We start from the raw sequence: 19,827 nt of genomic DNA, 5'->3' as shown, positions 1-19,827 counted from the left end.
ACACAATAATTGAACAAATTATGACAAATGGTATTATGTGAGATCCCAGCCAGTGCAGAGTCACGAGTGTATGACCTGAAGTATATTTTGAGATTAATAAGTGAGAAAAGATATTTACCAGATTCGTTGGAAACCAGAATTTCGCACACAGCAAGCTTACATAATTTGGTTCCTATATCTAAGTTCTCAGTTCCACTCACGTTATTAATCAATGCAGTCCAGGTCCTTGAACCCTCACACGTGAATGCTCTTAATGACTGCCTTTCAACCAACCCTCTCTACTCCCATCAATGCTACTCCCACTGGAATATTAAAACACCACTACCTGGTGTGCTTGTAGTGATTTAGAGTTCATCAGACACTTATACAGCCTTTATTCACATCGCTCGGTGCTGAGGCATGAGGCAGCTCTTCCTATGGAATCAGGTCATAAGGTGCAAACATGGAGGACCATTCCGACTTCGGGATTTAAGTCTGGGACTGGTCCCAGGACTCCACTTTGCCTCCTTCTCCTGCTGTCATCCTGCTTCTCTCCTTCTCAAAAATCCTCCGAGGGTCCTCACATCCAGTCCTATCCTGGGCATTCGAGGTCCTCCTAACATATCTTCTCCAAAATATCTACCTCTCCCACCCTTCTGTGGCACCAGTAAGCCTCACGCCTTCGTTACCACCCCCAATGCTATCCAGGTAAATGCTCCTCCTCCTTAACCTTTCCAATTCCAATCTGGCCATCCCCTGCCCCCCACCCCTGGCCCTTTAAATCCTCAGTCCTCCATGACAACCTCCATGACAACTTTAGGCCTTACCGACACCTTCTTTTTTAGAATTTATGTCCCTTTAGCATTTACATTTCTTACGAGATTATTTAGCACTTAGGCTTATGCCTATCTCATTATCATTCAAATGTTGGCTATGAGTGTTAATTTTATTCTCCTCACCAGACTGTAATATCTTTGAAAAAAGGATTTTGTGATATACTTCTTTTCTATTTTGCACATTGAAATACATACTTTGATGATTGATAATGCGTATTTCTTAAATTCCTAACCTTTTGGCTTTCAAGTGGAGGTGAATGCCATGAAAAGTAGAACATTTCACTGCAAGCCATGTTCTCATAATGATACTCGACTAATAATTAACATTCTGATCTGCAAAAACTGAGCTGAAGTAACACTATGACAATACTAATGCTAGTACGTTTTTGACCCCATATTTTAAATAACACTTAAGACAGAGATAATAATAGGTATACATACCGCCCAGGGTATTTTTTTTCACAGCTTTGTATAGAAGAGAATTGTTGTCCTTGCCCTTTCTGCTTTATCTGACTGAACATTTCCCATAATCATTAATCTTTACGAGACTGTATTTACGGTTGGCCCAGGAAAGTCTAGGTTCGGCATATTTTCTGTGCTCTTCATGCATTGTTTATCAGGCTCTCCCATCTGGGATTGCGCCATTCTACTGAGGCAAGAAATTGAGATCTCTGTTTTGTTGATGCCTTTGAGGGGTAGTGAGGAAAAGGCTCGTAAGTGGAATGACCTTAACAAGATTGACATTCTTTGGGCACCAAAGGGGAAAAAAAGTTAATTTCTACCCGAAGCGTCGTTAAATGAACTCTTTGTAGGAAAGGCTAATAAAAGTATGGTGATCCCATTAGTTTCGGGGGAACTCCATGCTGCAGTGCTTCAGACGGAGCTGTTGGTCCTGCTTTATCAGTAAAGCATCTTCGAGGCCCAGTTAAATGGGACTTCTTTCTCTGGCTCTAACGGCCACTTTAGGGATTTTAGACCATTAGCCAATGGCTGACTAGCTTTATGGGGTTTCTGCACCGCTGCAGACACAAAATCAAGTTTCATCCTCGGAATGTGTGGAAAGGCCCTAATAAATTAAAGTTTCCTCTTTCCCCTGTTCCTATAGTCTTAAAGATGTCAGCCTTCAGATACTAACATTTGGAAAACCACGTTGCGAAGATTTGCTTGCCAAGAAACAAAGCCGTGTCTAGATATTGTAATATGGTCTCCCGTAGTTTCTTTTAAAATTCATTTGCTATTTTCCACGTGAAGTCTGGTTTATAGGCAGTGAAATGCATTGGTCAATTAGTCTGATCAATGCCCACAGACCTATCACAATCTAGAGTTTAAAGAGTCTCCTTTTGACCTTCCCAGTTCATACCACCACTGTGTCCCACCCACACACACCCGTTGTCTCCTAGGTACATAGGACTAAGGACTTTCTGATTTCAGAAGAGGATCTGCGGGCTCAGTGAATTCACACTGCCACCTGCAACAACACGTTGATGTCGGAATGCCTCAGCAGATAAATTTACCAAGAAAACTTCCCAACCACGCACCCAAAGTTTATTTGCATTTTTGAGGATGACATCCTGCAGGTCTGACTCCCACCTACACGTGTATCTACCCTGACTTCCTTATTCTAACAGATAAATGAGCGTGCAGGTAAGTCTTCTCCTTATTTATCGTGTTACTTTCAAGTAGTTGAACATGTGATGATTCAGCTTTAGACTCATGTTTTCAGCACCCATATGCCACAAGAACCAATTCCTAATGCCAACAGGCTATGGCATGTAAGCTTCTAGTTTTTAAACTACACTGAAGTCTGCTTATTTTATACACGGTGTCATCAAGTTGGTCTTTTGTTAAGAAGTCCAACTGCTTATATGCCTAATGATTAAAAAATTTCAAGCATTGAAATGCATGTATACCTAGATACAAAATATCATATCTGTGGAAGGCCTAAAGCAGACACGATCCTTCATTTAGCAAGGGGCTTATACAAAAGCAACAGAAAAGTAGCCTGTTTGAAAGACACCTTTATGATGGTTAAAAAGAAAAAGGAGGAAGTGCTAACCCCATTCCTGGCTCCCTGCAGTGTGCAGGAAATCAGGAGAAATAAAAGGAACACCATTGAACCACAGCCCCACAAACCCCGGTCATGGGAGCTCTCTCCAAATATTTGCAAGACTGTCATGTGAAACAGGAGTTAATTAGATTTACTCTGTTTACTCCACAGGACAGCACAAAGAACAATAAAAAGAAGTTTTAGGGGAGGCTAATTTTTTTGCCTTGATCCAGAGAAGTCTTGAACAGTTAGAACTCTTTTTATGTAAAAGTGGTTGGACTGAACTGCTTTGCTAAGTAGGAAGCTCCCAGTTTTTAGAAGTATTCAGAGTCGAGGTGACCTCTATCCAGAAAAACATAGATGGAATGGTTGTTTTAGTGCAAAGATTTGTTTCTCTGTCCTCATAAATTCATTCCAATTCCAAGATTAAGTGACTCGTTGTACTTGGTTGATGAGAAAGTAGAATAGCTTCTAAATCAGCTTGTTTATTTTTCAGAGTCTCCAGTGGTTAAGAAAGAATTTTACTCTTACTTCTAGCTGCCCTCTATATTCCCCCAACTAGAAAAAAAAGTGAAATTCAGAAGAGCTCTTCAGTATTTTCTGTGATATGATTACCTCAGGCAGTGTTACAAATGTAATTAAAATTCTGTTTGCATCCCTTGAAATGTAGATAAGCGTCGCTGAGTGCAATCGCTCTAAAACAGCAGATCTGGGTAGTTCCAATCCAGCCTGGTGAGAATCTGAGTTACTTTGGACCTATGAATCGGAGATGAAGACTAATTTCCTGTAATCACTGTTACCCTTTAGGCTACGGGATCACTCAGGTTCTAGACCAAATCGGTGGTCTGGCAGAAAAAAAAAATAAAGCCGAGGAGCTCGTGGCAAGGATTTAGCTATTTACGGTGTGTAGATGCTTGTTCTAACAAAGCAATCTGGATTTTCTTTTAAAATAAACATTATGAATGTGTGTTCCAAAGCCAGGCAGAGACCTACTTCCACAGAAATTGAGTAAAACACAGCTGAGAGCTGTAAAAAAAAAAAAAAGAAGAAGAAGAAGCGGCTTATTGCTGCCTTCCAAGAGTCAGTAAGAATAATAACTCACATTATCAGAAAGGGCAGAACAAAATTACTCGTGCAAAGAACAAGTAAAGACTCCTTGCTTTTCCCTCTTTGGCTTTCTTGCTACCAATTTAAGATCAAGATCTTAGAAGGATTTTAGGAAGAGCTGACAGGAACACATTTCCAATTACCAGCAGGTGACAATAGAACAACAATGTCAGTGGTTTTTAAACAAGGTTATTTCTTGCTTTGTACAGGTGACTATAAATTTCTGAACAAGATCTCTAACAAATAATATTATCCTTTTCAAAAATATATAAATGCTATCTCTTTGGGCACTGATATTGTTCTATTGAATTTGCACTTTTCTGGTTCCTTAGGGTTCCAAGGAAGAACAAGTCACTCTAACAGAATTATTTCACTTAAAAATATCAAATATTAAGTATAACCCAAAGGGACCTATTGTAACAATCATGGTTATCATTTATTTCTATTTTAGGAAAGCAGAGTTCATGCTTTTGTTTCATTATTGCTATCACCACTGTTGCAACGGTCACAATTCTTAGGGCATTTAAATACTTGAATGTGAATGAATGAATGGTTGAAATATAAATAAAATAATGAATGAAGTCAATATAACTAAGTGATGTGGGTTCTATGATGCAGTCGTAGGGCCTAATCCCATAATTCTATTTCTGAACCATTTCCATCTCTCATTTCAAAAGCCCTAAGTAATATCCAGAGATATATTTCAATGATTCAGATGAAAAAACTCAGTTTTTCCCAAATTAGTCTACAAATTAGACTTGTACTCATATTAGTATCAACTCATTTTCTTTGTGTAGACTTCGGTTTTCAGTCGAGTTATTTGTAAGTTAAAAGCAAATTCACCAGAAAAGGATTTAATTATCCTTCTAAAAGACAGGTAGAAAAACTATTCTCTGCTCTTCTTTGTCTTGAAATATTTTTCCTAACAACTCCCAATTGTTTGGAGCATTTTAAGATATGAGTTAATGTTCACACAGTTAAATAAGATCACCTCTCATCTAAGATGAGGGCTTTAATGATGCCAAATTATCTCACCACTTTTTCCTTTTCTCGATTCCATTAACTTTAGGATTTCAAAGCAATCTAATTTTGGATAAATTGCTTTCCTGTGTTTTGGCTGCTAGCTTTTGACAAACGTGTTTTATGTTTCACTCAAAGGCTATTTTTTTTTAAATTTTAAACACTGAATGCTTTACAAATTATGCTAGCAAGATGTCTTCTTATTTCTCAAGTTTTAGTTAATTACTCAGAAATTATAATTTTCCAAAAATAAAAAAGCTTGAAAACTTGATACTGATCTAAATATCATCGGCTTGATTAAACTGCTAAGAATTTATTATTAGGAAAACTCATTTTGAGATATTTTCCAACTGATAATGCTATAAAATACTGGCACATTTAATTACATTTTGTCTATTGGTGAGAATGACCAGTCTTTAGAAGAATTCATATTTTTGCTATAGAACTTTAAAGTTAGCTGATTTTCCTTTCTAGAAGTTGTCCGCTACACACACACCGGCACAGACACACATTTGGGTAAGAAAGGAAAATGACTGTGTTTCTTTATTCTTTTTTTTAATATTATAAATAGACATTTATGGTACTCACAAAAGAAGCTAACAATTAAGAAATATTCTTAAGTACCATAGCATTGCATTATACATTGTGATGGATAAAAAACAAAGAAACATAACCATCCTGTTAGGAAAAGAGACTTGTTTTGTCCCAAATAAATCAATCTGTCATGGATGAAAAGTGAGGAATAATAATGTAACACCTTCTAATCTAGGGCCCTTTCTACTGGACTAACATTGGACCAAGGGTGCTACATAAGCTTCTTGGTGATAGTCACCACAGCAACGGGAACATGGCTACTCCCATCTTACAGATGAGAAAACAGAGTCTGAGAGGTCCGTGAGTTTGCTTAAGGATACACAGCCAGGGCTCAGCTACGATTTCAATCTAGGTCTGACCTCAAAGCCCATGTTGCTACACTTTTTGTTAGTGCTGCATTTCAGAGTATTCAAAATATAGTCTTTTGTAGATGAAAGACATCACTGCCAGGCACAACTTCACAAAGAAGCTGGTATTTATGCTGAAAAATGAAGGGCAGGTGTCCAAGGAGTCATGGTAAGCATAGATCCTGAAGAAAAGTCTGTTACATTTTTCCGTAGGGTGGCTCTAGTAGTGCTTAGTTGTCTTTAACTTCATTCAGAACAATTTTGTTAGATTTTATTGTGACAGCTGTCACATCACTGTGTATTAAAAAAACATCAAAATTGGTGAATTTTTGTGTAGCCATTTTAATATTGAAGATGGAAGAAGATATGTGACATTTTCAGCATATTATGCTTTATTATTTCAAGAAAGGTAAAAACGTCAACAGAAATGCAAAAAAAAAAAAAAAGATTTGTGCAGTGTGGAGAAGATGCTGTGACTGACTGCACGTGTCAGAAGTGGTTTGTGAAGTTTCCTGATGGAGATTTCTGGCTGGACGATGCTCTGTAATTGGGTTGACCAGTTGAACTTGATAGCAATCAAATCGAGACATTAATTGAGAACAGTCAATGTTATGCCACGTGGGAGATAGCCAACATGCTGAAAATGTCCAGATCAATAGTTATTGGTGAAAATGAAAAATGTGTCTTTTATTCTATGGGAAAAACTAAACAGACTTTCTGGCCAACCCACTATTTCAGGCGGCTGGAAATGTACAAACTGAAGCCCGCGGTGAGAGGTGGGGGCACACTGGGCCCGTGCGTTCAGAGGGCAACAGGCTGGAAAACCAGAACGGGACAGGAGGAAACACAGCAGGTAGTTTCTCGTCTGTGATGTCTGTTTATTTATTAGGAATTTAAGAAATTAGAGATAGGACATGAAATATAATTAATAAAAATGTAGCCCCATATAACTGGGGTTTAGAGAAACCTCAGCGATCCTCTGAGGCCAATTATGTTTTTAATGTTCTTTGTTTTTCTTCTCAAGTGAGCAGTCATTACTGTAAGGAGAGACCTCCAAAGTCATTTGTATTCTTTGTTAAGAGCATATAAAATTTTAAATCGCTTTGGTAAATCAATCAATTCTTAATTGTGTACTATTTTAGAATATTAAAAATATATTTAACATACCTAGACATATTGCAGTAGAATGAAAGATAGATTGGTTTTTTCACAAAATCTCATTATTTATAATTCTCCAGGAAGAATTTGTTCATGTTTTCACTTAATACCATACTTTGTTTTCTGCTTTAAAAGATTTACATGAATACTAGGGAACGGTATTTTATTCACGGCAAGAATGAAGTCAATTCTTAGTGACTGTGTGGACCTCTTGAATATTCAAAGCCACTTGGAACTATGTGATTGTCCAGTGTGGCCCCTGCAAAGACATGTTTTCTTTCAAGTGTTAACATTGTGGTGGTTCCGGCCAAGATGGAGGCATAGGTCGAAACCCTTTGCTTCCTGGCACAACCAAAAGGAGGATGACAACCAATCTAAAATCTGTAAACAACCAGAAGTGCCAGAAAATCAAACTGCATGGAACTCTGACAACCAAGGAATTAAAAAAAACAGTCAACCAGACCAACCAGGCTGTTGAGACAAAGAACTATGGCCCAAATGAAAGAACAGAGCAAAACTCCAGAAACAGAGCTAAGCATTGAGGTGATAGCCAACTTATTTGATGGAGAGTTCAAAGCCCTGGTAATCACAATGTTCACAGAACTGATTGAGCCTGGTTGCAAAATGAAAGAGCAAATGAAAGATACCCAAAATGAAACAAAGCAAAATATTCAGGGAACCAACAGTGACAGGAAAGAAACCAGGACTCAAATCAACAATTTGGAACAAAAGGAAGAAATAATCACCCAGCTGGAACAGAACGAAGAAACAAAAATTCAAAAAAATAAAGAGAAGATTAGGAACCTCTAGGACAGCTTTAAACATTCCAGTATTTGGATCATAGAAGTGCCAGAAGGAGAAGAACAAAAGCAAAAATTGAAAACTTATTTAAACAAATAATGAGGGAAAACTTCCCTAATCTGGTGAAGGAAATAGACTTCCATGAAGTCTAGGAAGCCCAGAGAATCCCAAAGAAGGTGGACCCAAAGAGGAACACACCAAGGCACATCATCATTAAGTTACCTAAGATTAAAAATAAAGAGAGAATCTTAAAAGCAGCAATAGGAAAGGAGAGAATTACCTACAAAGAAGTTCCCATGAGACTATCAGCTGTTTTCTCAAAAGAAATCTTGCAGGCAAGAAGGGACTGGAAAGAAATATTTGAAGTCATGAAAGGCAAGGACCTACATCCAAGATGACTCTATCCAGCAAAACTATCAATTAGAATGGAAGGGCAGATAAAGTGCTTCCCAGATAAGGTCAAGTTCAAGGAGTTCATCATCATCAAGCCCTTATTGTATGAAGTATTAAAGGGACTTATTTAAGAAATTGAAGAAGATCAAAAGCTATGAATATTAAAGTGATAACAAACTCACAACTATCAACAAATGAACCTAAAAAAAAAAGAAAGAGAAAAACAATGAAAACAAAAACTAAGCAAACAACTAGAACAGGAACAGAATCAGAGAAATGGAGATCACATGAAGGGTTTCAGTGGGGCGGGGGGAGGGAAGGAATGGGGGTAAGGTTGCAGGGAATAAGAAGCATAATTGGTGGACATAAAATAGATGAGAGGTCAAAAATGTTATAGGGAACAGAGAATTCAAAGAATTTATAAGTACAACCCGTGGACAGGAACTAAGGAGGGGGGAATGCTGGAGGGTTGGGGGTGCAGGGCAGAGGGGGGATAGAGGGGGAAAACTGGGAAGACTGTAATAGCATAATCAATAAAACATACTTAAAAAATAAAGTGTTACCATTGTTAGCCTCAGTATAGGAATCATAAATATTTTTGTACCTACAGGGTCCAGCAGAAGTAACACCACCGAGTGTGGTTGGTAGGGTACGCGAATGTCTCACATCAAATGGACAGCAATTTAAACATTTCACCTAAAATGTCATATGTTGTGCTTGAATATGATGCTGTGATGTTATAGAATTACATGCTTATGATTTTGTAATAAAGGATTTTTACATAATAAAAAGGGGTGTTATTTGTGCTGGACCCTGTATTATTTTCTCACTGGACTGCTGACGACTATTTCAAAATGCTAAATTAAACCTAAGAATGTATTTGTTCCTAAAATGAAAAAAGTCTGCAATTTTGGACACTTTCATCTTCCTCTTCCCCATTCTGAATTACTTAGAAATTATTCTGTGAGGATACAACTTGTTTGCCATACCACCACGTCAAGGACAGATCTTAGATGTATATAGTTTGATCAGGAAAACAGAACATAAACAAGCTCAATCATGCTTGAAAGCCTCTAATGGAATTCAAATATAAATGCAATTTACTAGCGCCAGAAGTGCAAAGTCTGTATAATTTGCATGGCAAGGGCAGGGTTAATAAACAAAGGGGAAAGCAGGGAAGCAGCTTTCAGAGAGGAAGAGATGCAAGCAGCAAGCATTTCACTGAGCCTCTCAGAAATGGGAGCTGATCAAGCAATTAATATAGTTAAAAACACAAAAGCACACTTGGATCTTAATCCACCTGAGGAAAGTGATCCAAACTAAATACGTAAAATTGATTGGCTAAGACAACGTTCCAGTGAGGTGGAAAAGTCTCATAAAAACCCAGACACGGAGTAGAAGGAACAAGGTCATTGGGCTCCTCCTGCCGTCTATCAGCGCTGAACTAGAGCGATCAAACTCGGTGCCCTTGACCAGGGAGGCAGTTCACTTGCACTGATGAGTCCACGTTAAAACTCTGGCTACAGCAATAAACTTTCTTTTTTAAAAAAACGATTTTCGGCTGGGAACCAAAGTGTCACAGGTTCGATTCCCAGCCAGGGTACATTCCTGGGTTGCAGGCCATAACCCCCAGCAACCTCACATTGATGTCTCTCTCTCTCTCTCTCTCTCTCTCTCTCTCTCTCTCTCTCTCTCTCCTCCCTCCCCCTCCCTCCCTTCCCTCTCTAAAAATAAATAAAAATAATTTTAAAAAATCTTTAAAAAAACAAAACAAAACAAACTATATTCTTCAATCTCACTTCCCACCCACCCCAGCCAACCCATGCAAACATTCGTTGTTGCTGTTGTGCTGTGAGACTGAGTCGGTATTACGGATTGGGAAGGCAGCGCTGAACAGGTGGTTTCGGAAGACTCACGTTTTCGAATTTTCTGAGCTTCGGCTGTTGGAAACACAAAGGGGCATTGTATTTTGTGATTCCGAGGAGGCAACGCTAGCCTTATCTCAGTCCCTCATGGTGGGCGATGCTAGGCCACACACTACACAGGCTTTGGGGGTCTCGGAACGGGCTCTGTGCCCGCTCACCCCGCATCCCCAGTGCCCTCAGCTCAGCACGTTGGTTGCCTCCAGAGACCAGGTGCTCAGTTAATACTCATCCACCTTAAAGCTGCAGGATAAACACCTTCCTGGAGGATCACATGTCCTGAATGGTTTGAGAGGAAAGTTAAGTCATATAATGGGGCTACTTACACTAGATCTACATGAACACTGATTTGGATCATTTATGGGTAGAATGCAACATCCCCATGAATTTGTGAGATTAACTGGAGATTTCAAAGCAATTAGCCCAGGTGGCTGCTGCCCTCGCTGTCCTCAGGTCTCTTCCCCACCATGAGACGACCTTCGAGGGGACGCCTGGGTCACAGAGTAGATGAACGTCGTAGGAGACTAAGGCGGGGGACTCAAAGAAGACAGACTTTTATGATCGTTGGACGGGCATTTGCTAAACCCCCGCACATTTCAGGGTGGAGAGTTTATCTTGTTGCACATTTGGCACCCTGGCAAAGGATACCTGCTCCCTTGTCCCTGGGAGCCCCCAGAGGCGCTAGGTTCCATGACTTGGGAGACAGTGTAGCGGAGGCATGACATTCTTGTTCCTTCTGCCTCTCTGGCTTCTCCAGCTGGAGCCCCGTAAAATTAGACAGACAAAGCGCAGGGTAATAAGAGAAAAACAGTTGATAAAATGGCAGGGTGTAGCTCGTGGGAGAAACCTCATGATGACTAGCTCAAGCGGTGGGTGGAACTTGGGATCATGCAGCATCTCGGAAAAACCCTTCAGAAAGCTGACGAGACAGGGGAAAGGGCTTCTGGGAGGCGCACTGCAGAAGGGTAACCACGGGGCTGGGGGCAAGGCCTGCCTGTGCAGGTCCATCTCGATATCAACGTGCCGTTTTCTCTCCCCGTGGCCATACAACTTCCCCGAGGGATGAGTTTTATGGCAGTCTCCAGTTTTCAGAAGCTTCTGCTTTTTATCAGGTAGGGGAAGCATTTCTTGATTTTCACTTGCCACCAGCTCAAAATAGTCCTTATGCTAAAGTGGCACATTTGGGATAGTGCCCAGGAGGAGCGATGTTATGAGTTCAGATGAGGTTTGAAGCCTGTGATGTATCTAATATACAATGGACCGGGATGCGTGTGTTTGGTGGGAGTCTCAAGGAGAAAGCTACTCATTCTTGCTGTCCTCCTGTCAGGCCTCGGCTGGTACCGTGAGCATGGTGGGGGAATACCCACCCTCACAGTCTTTGTCATCTGGGTGCTGAGCACGTGTGAGTTTACAAAAGCAGGACTACCTCCTGGTAGCATGAAGGCCAGCTGGGACAGGTGTGACAAAGTGCCAGTGTAGCCCGGGCATGCTGGGGCTGTGCTTCTGTTTGGAAAAACTAAGTGTCTCAGGACAGAGAAAGTCTAGTTGCTTCTTGACAGCTGGGTGCTCATAATGCCCAGCCTCCCCCTCATCAAAGCCACTGGAGCAAGAAACTAATCGTATTTAGGAGGGTCTGTTAGGTGACCAGGAAAGCTGGCGATGGAGCGGAGAATCCGCGGCGAGCCCGTGGGAGGCTGTGTCCTGTCGTGGCTGCGGCAGGATGTGGAGGAGGCAGAAACTGAGCGCGGGGCTGAGGACTGATCTGAAGTCTATGTGTAACCAGCTCCCAGCGGCTGCTGGCCGCCCCTTGAGATGATGGGACACTGGCTGTTAGGACTGATTCTCACTGAAACCCAGAAACACAGCTGGTTTCTTAGGACATGGGATCCTGCACCGTTGCACAGGGCCCTTGCTTAGAAAGCCCCCACATAGCTCGATGCTCTGCAGTTGCTGTTGTAATTCTTAATAGCTTTATCTTTGAACTTGTGTTTGGTATGTGAAGTCTGATGGGACAATGCAGCATGTGTATGGGCAGGGGACACACGTGTGGCATGCATGTCTGGCATTGGCATGGAGCGTTCACAGTGTCCCGTGAACACAGACTTCCAGTGGACCCATGGTGGGTGGGAGTCGAGCGAGACTCAGTGTGAGTACAGTCAACCTGGTTTGTCCATGAGTAAGTAAGTGGGGACTCCGCCTGTCCTGAGAGGTCTCTCCTTCCACGTGAAGGAGAGCTTGCTTCAAACACAGAAGGAAGGTGATGGTGGTCTCTAGGAAACACGGACCACCAAAGAACTCAGTCATAGTATTTTTTTCAGATTTTATTTATTTATTTTAGAGAGGGAAGGGAGGGAGAGAGAGAGAGAGAGAGAGAGAGAGAGAAACATCAGTGTGCGATCGCTGGGGGTCATGGCCTGCAACCCAGGCATGTGCCCTGACTGGGAATCGAACCTGGGTCACTTTGGTTCACAGCCTGCGCTCAATCCACTGAGCTACGCCAGCCCAGGCTCAGTCATAGTCTTTACTATGCATATTAGTTCCCTATATTAGCTAACCATGTATGGTGGCATAGAAAGACAAGGAAAGATTGGGTAACTTTTAGTTCCCCTTCTCCTTCAGTCCTTCTTACTCAGCTGTGAGCTGAGGGGTGGAAGATTCATACAATCCAAGATGAGTGGACTTGGTTTTGTGCAGAATTTCTACTGTTCTGGTAAGAACACAATCCATATGCATGTACGATTTTTATAATTGAAGTGATTTCCCATACTATTTAAATGCTCTTATCTTTACATTTAAAACTGGTAAGGCACAATATAGAGATAAACAGTGCATGGTAATGTTTTAAAATTTTAATTTTTCTTGACTTAGAAAAATATTAAATAACAAAAAAAAAAAACCCCACCATGACAAGCTGAGAGACAGATCATGGAAGAACAGAAAAAGCTGTATATTTTAGGGCCTTCGAAGGCACTTTTTTCCCGTTTTTTTTTTTGTTTGTTTGTTTTTTTTTTTTTTTTTTAACAAGAGGCCCCACATTTTTATTTTGCACTGAGTCTGGGAAATTCTGCAGGCAGCCTTGTCAGGACGAGACAGTGAGACACCAGCTAGTTATTCCTCTATGGTATAGTAAGAGATGCAGTTATGTAAGGGTTCTCAATAGAATGAATCCATCAGTATTCTCGCCACCCAATGAGCACCAGGTTATAAGAATAGAAACTTACAGGTGTGGCAACGAGGAGCTAAAGTTCAAGGCCAGCTCACTCACTGAGCTCCCTTTAATTTTCTCGAGCCTTTTCCTGAAAGATCGATTATTTTGTTTCTCTCAAATTTACAAACATGATTCCAAATACTTTTAGGCATTTATATCTTAAATACAGAACTGTAGCTATCTCAGCAGAGATATGCAAACAGTCATAGTTTCTCCTAGCAGAACTTGTCACCTTCGCTGATCCCTAATAGTCAAAATGCATCCGGGGGAAGCCCGGGGCCCTGGAGAAGAAGACGGCAGGAGCATTTCCTGCAGCATGTAGCCGCTAACCTGGTCCAGGCCTCTCCGCACAGCAACCAGCTGCAATCTTCTTATCGGTTTCTTGTCTGTGCTTAGAGAACATCTGAGCCTTTGTACACACATGTATGAATTTCACAGATAGCTCTTTTCAGCTCCCGGATTTCTGTATGTAGAAGTGTTTTTAATGTTCGTCGTCTCTCGTTCTGACATTTCTCTAGATAGTGTTTTCTGAAACCACCCTCGGTGGTTTAGCATCTCGAAGCGTGGTTGCCCAAAACTGAAATGAATGCCCCCGAACCAAAGATAAGATTCTGTTTACGGCTCCTTGTAACGGGAATGACTAGGGAAGCCACCATTCATCTTGATCAAATACCGTGCGGGTTTTTTTCCAGCTTTTGTTTTCCGTCTCCACTGGAGCCGTGGGATTTATTTCAGAGCTTTCGGAGTTCCTTTCTCCTAAGGGTTGCGAAGACCAGCGGAGACAGATGAGATCTTAAAGATCTGTTCGCTCTTTCTGTAGATGACATTTAAGAAAAATAGTGGCTATGTCTTGCCTCTGTGGTCTAAAGCAGGAGTCAGCCAGCTTTCTGTAAAGTGCTCTAAATAGCATGGGCCACACAGGCCCCCGGCCTCTATCACAACTACACAACTACTCAGATTTGCCATTGTCACATGGAAGCAGGCACAGACAATACGTAAATGAACGAATGTGGTTGCACGCCAGCAAAACTTTCTTGTTATTATTATTGTTATTTTTACGAAAACAGTTGACAGATCCACTATCCCTAGTTTTCTGACCCCTGATCTAAAGCCATAGAGAAATCCTGGAAGAATTTTATGCCTTGGAAAACTGCTTCTCAGTCTTCTTGGCTCATTTCTCTTCCTCTCTCTCTACTCACCTTACACACACATCTCCAGCATGTCCATTCTCGGGCGTGCGGCCTCTGCATTCCCACCCCCCTCCTGGCTGACCTCACCCAAATGCAGGGCCTCGAGGACATTGCACATGCTGTGATCTCTCTCTCAAGAGCCAGAACCACGTACCAAATCCACCCACTGGGGGCCAGTACATGTACTTCCCGGAGGCACCCTAAACTGTCCGTATTCAAAATACAACACATGGTCTTTCTCCATAGTAAACAACCTCTCTGGCTGGTGAGTTGTATCACCCAGTTTCCCAAACAGATTTTCTTATAATCACATTAAGTTCCATGGACTGAAATGTCTCTTTCTTTGTCCTCCTCTCCCTCCTAGGGGTCCTTATCATCTTTGACTCAATCCTCTGCCTCTTGCATCACTACCCGACCCTGCCACTCTCCACAATCTAGTTTCATGACGCTGCCCAAGTGAGCTCTTATGAACACTTACCTGATCATGTGGATTAAAACCCTTCATGGACACCTATGAATACCCCACAGCATGACATATGAGGCCCCCTTATGGCATTGCCCTTGCTGGGTGCACACAGAAAGAGGGACAGACAGACAGACAGTGTGTAATTAGGAAACTTCAAGAGCATCTAAGTTCCCAAATCACAGCAGCCACTCTCTGAGAGCTCCCCAGAAGAAACACGTTTACAGAGACCAATACAATGCAAAAGCACATTTTACTACTAGCAGGGACTCTGGTCAAAACACTACTGTGGACATGGGTGAACCAGGACAGGCAGAGGAAGCCAGGAAGGATGCTGTCACCCAGGCTAGGGAGGCTGAACTCCTTCGCCCAGCCTCCTGTCTCCTGCTTGCATGTCTGCCAGGCTGGAAGCTGCGCTAAGAGGAGAGGCATAGGGTAGTCGAGGGATGCCTTTCTTGACGAAAGGACTGTGCCCTGGGCCCATCGAGACCTCTGACCCTGCAGGAAGAGAGCCAAGGAAGACACAGAGTGGCAGGCTTACATAAGGCCATCTTTCTATGGCAGTCATCATTTTGTTGCTCATAAGCATGTATAAATAATGTTATTTACATGCTTCCCCAATAATTAATTTATTCATTTATTTATTCAAAATATTACTAAGTACTTATTGTACCCAATTCAAATAGGCAATAAAATGTTTAAATGCATAAACTCTGGAATCCAGTTTAAATACCCAGTTCTCTGCTTCCTAGGTGGGTGTCTGTAAACTTAAATAAAATAAAAACGAGAGTAAGGCATCCCGGGTGATAACGTCGCCACTTCACAGCACTACGGAGAAGGCCGACTGGGAACAGACCCGCAGCATGCACGACGCAGGCACAGTGAGCTCTCAGGAGGCATCGGCCACCGTCCGTGTTGCCGGCTGCTGGGTGGGATGAGCATTCCTTTCTCTTTCCTCTCCTTTGAGAACAAAATCCAGAAATCAGCATTTTCTTTGTTTGTTTGTTTGTTTAAGTTCAATGGCAAAGTTACTACCCAGAGGCCTTAAAATGGCCACTGTTTGGGAAAAAAAAATCACTCGGGGGATACAAATCCATTTCTTCTATGACAAGATTGTAGCCAATAGTCTAGCTGCACGAAGCGGCATCGACACAAACAAAGACCATCTATTCTCCAGCCCCATCCTGGACTGATGTGTTGCTGGCCTGCTGTCTGGAGACTTTCCCCAGCCATCCACATTAGCATGTGACCTTGAGTCTTGGCCTTTGAAAAGCACAATAGGAGCATCTACAAAGCCAAGGTTCTTGGTCTTGCAGGACAGCCATGTCTGCCGTTCATGCCCCGAGGACTCACACATTCAAACTAATGACCTGAGAGCACACTGCGCCTCTCCCGAGGGTTCAGCCAAACACCCGGAGCCTGGACAGCCCTTGAGAGCATTCCTTTGATTTGGCGTGACATTCTGGGCCACAGAACGTGCTGGTCAAATGCAACATAGAGGGAGTTTACACAATTATCGGTACACAGATAAACCTGGGTCCTTTCCAAGCCCTAAATACTCTTTACAGAAATTCCAGAAACAACAGTTAATCCGGAGAAAGAAGAAAAAGGTGTATTTGGAGCTTGTAGTATAATTTATTATACTACAGATTATAATAAATTCCAGGTAGATTAATGAGTTCAATGTTTAAAAAATCTATCTTGAAGCAATTTTAAGTAATGGAAAAGCTAGCCAAGAATTACTTTCAAATAGTTTTCTGAACAATAAAGGCAATCCCCCCCCAAATATGGTCTGATGTGACGAACTATAATATGCTTTTTTCTATACTCTAAAACTTGGAAATTTTTAAAGTTAGAAGAAAAATTAGAAAAGCATTTGCCCCAAAATGACAGAGAAGGTTTACTACCCTTAATTTATAAAGTGTCTTTACAAACCTATAATAAAATTATTTTATTCTAAATTATAAATGGATTGTTCTAAACCAGAGCTAAAGAATGTAAATACTATTTATTTTCAAAATCAGGCTGTTAAAACGCCTTAGAGAACCATCAAACTAAATAAATGTGTACATTTGGGCTTTTTAAAAAATGGAATAACATTATTACCTGCTTCATAGAGTCTTCGTGAGGAGTGAATTAAATAATGCATGTAAAGTATAGCACCCTGCAGGAACAAGGGGATTAAAAGAAAAGTTTTCCATTTCCTGTGATTCCAGAGTGTGTATAATTTTAGACTTCTAAACTTTAAGGGAGTCTGGACCAAGCCCCGTCTTACTCCAAAGAGAAGCCACCATAGCGCTTTGGGACAACCGTGCACAAAGAAATGCATGAATACATTCTACCTGACGATTTCATTCAGGTCGTCACTAATCGAAATGCAAATGATTCAATGCCCCAAGAAGCGAGCTCTGGTGTTGTGACTCAGTCACGGCTCCAAAGGAGACACACAGAAGGCCCGCCCCCCAGGCCACTGTGTGGCAATGGCAGTGGCCCGTCAGCTGTGTGGGCAAGAAGCAGCAGCAGGAGGGACCCCCGGGCTTGGCAGACAGCACCCTGGGATATCTCTGATGACCTCGAAGGATGACATGATCTGTTTCAGAAAACTGTTCAAACACTTGTTTTCATCCACTTGTTCAAAATTTAAATACATTTCATTTAGTACTGTAAGGAGAGCCTACAGTGGACAAAAGGCAAAAGTGGACAGACAAAATATTGGACCCACTACTCAAAAAAGAAATGAAATCACTGGCTGAGTCATAGAGTAAAACTCAGTGGTTCCAACACAGTTTTGGTTGTTTTTTTTTTTGCCTAATATATTCATTATATTTCTCCACATTTCCATTTTAATTATCATGAAGAAAAGGTAGCAACCAACCCTTTTGCCATGTGCTGTAATTTATCCTTGCTCTAGCAAGATAAGTAATACCACTCCAAATATACCATAAACAAAATATTTATTAGGAAGGCCTTATTAGCATGCATTTCATCCTGATAATAAGGTTTAGGAATTTAAATTAATATCAGCATTATTTGAGAACACGGCCATTAACATTTAATAATATTTAGCATTTATACAGTCCTTTGTGTTTCCAAAGCTCTTTAGTCGTTAATTAATTAAACTGCAAATGATCATTGTGAGCAGGTTCAGCTCATGGCTTGTTCAGTAACAAAACTTTTCCAACCAGGAGTTGGGCTATTTTCTAGAAAGTTCTTTATTGCGCCGTGAGATTGCCAGTGTATCCAGACAGGAATCTCCCAACTGCAATCCGTCAATGGTATTCCACCTGGTAGCGGCGGGAACCGGAGATGGGAAGCTAGCAGGAGAGCAGAGCTCTTTGTAAACCTTGAAATGTCTTGATTTCTCCTCTGCGCTGTGGCTCCTGGTCCCCCGCCCTTGCAGACCACACACTGGCATGATACAGCCAAGGGCTTAAAACATCCCTCATACGTAATATTTATCCATTTAAATTATGTCTCAAAATGCCGTTTGACTCAAAGCAAAATAGCTTGAAGCAGGAAACATCCCTCCCCTGCGTGGAGAGGGAGAAGGAGGACCCTTACTCTCCAATATTTAATGGTTCCTTATTACCTATATGCAACAACGATTCCAGTTCCTCAAATCTGCTATGTAGCCCATCTGCAATGTCATATTTGACTTCCTGCTCCTTCCCAACCCCCAGTTCACACGGCACGTCACAAGCACGGAACACAGTGCCACTTCAGTCTGACCTGGTCACCATGAGCATGCGCAGGTCCATCTGGACCAGCGTTAACAATGCAGACTTGAGGGGTGGCCTGGCTGCTCTTGGATGACGTGTGCCCAGGAAGACTCCTGGGTCAGCGCTGGTTTCCTGGTGGAAGCAGAGCGGTGTCTAAACCCACCTGGGCCGTCAGGCTGCTGCGTCCTCCTCTGCTTCCTGGCCCCGCCCAGTGCCCCCCCCCCACCCCCCAGCAGGGCATGCTGTCCTCATCTTACTGTGGTCTATAGCCGCAGGCTCTCTGCATGATGTAGCGAATGCTCAGCTTTGCAAAGAGTCTCGGGGCTGGTTCTTTGCTTCCGTGTGTGGGGCAGGCAGAAGCCAGTCCCCAAGGACTCACCCTGAGGGTCCAGGGCAGAGAGCTCTATCTCCTTCCTCCGAAGGATAATTTTAGCAAAGCCAGGCTGAGAAAACTCTGGAAACATTCACGCACTGGTAGAAGAAAGCATAAATTTATTATCAGCAGGGAAAAAGAAAATTATTATCATCCATCAGAGTGGTGCGGAAGGCAGGGAAAGGCCTTAGTGAAGACACTCCGAGGTTTTCAGCTCTGCCTGCTCTCGCTGTCTACTGGATGCGCAGTCCAATTCTTTTTTTTTTTTTAAGATTTTATTTATTTATTTTTAGAGAGGGAAAGCAGGGAGACAGAGAGAGAGAAACATCAATGTGCGGTTGCTGGGGGTCATGGCCTGCAACCCAGGCATGTGCCCTGACTGGGAATCGAACCTGCGACACTTTGGTTCGCAGCCTGCACTCAATCCACTGAGCTACGCCAGCCAGGGCCAGTCCAATTCTTTAAACAGCGCCTGCTTCACTGGAGTGGCCGGGATAACCGTCTGCCTCCTCCGTGGTACAGAGGTCACCAGGCTGGAGGTGCCTTTTATATAAGATCAAAACCAATATAACAAAATCTGTTTAAATAATAAGATGTGCTCCGCTTTATATGGCCACACACATCCCAAACAGGCTACCAAACTATCCCTGGGGACCGGATTTTCTGGCTT

Source organism: Phyllostomus discolor, chromosome 4 (assembly GCF_004126475.2).
Source record: "Phyllostomus discolor isolate MPI-MPIP mPhyDis1 chromosome 4, mPhyDis1.pri.v3, whole genome shotgun sequence".
Lineage (NCBI taxonomy): Eukaryota > Metazoa > Chordata > Mammalia > Chiroptera > Phyllostomidae > Phyllostomus > Phyllostomus discolor.
The sequence above is the reverse complement of the archived record's forward strand: the minus strand, read 5'-3'. Positions refer to the sequence as shown.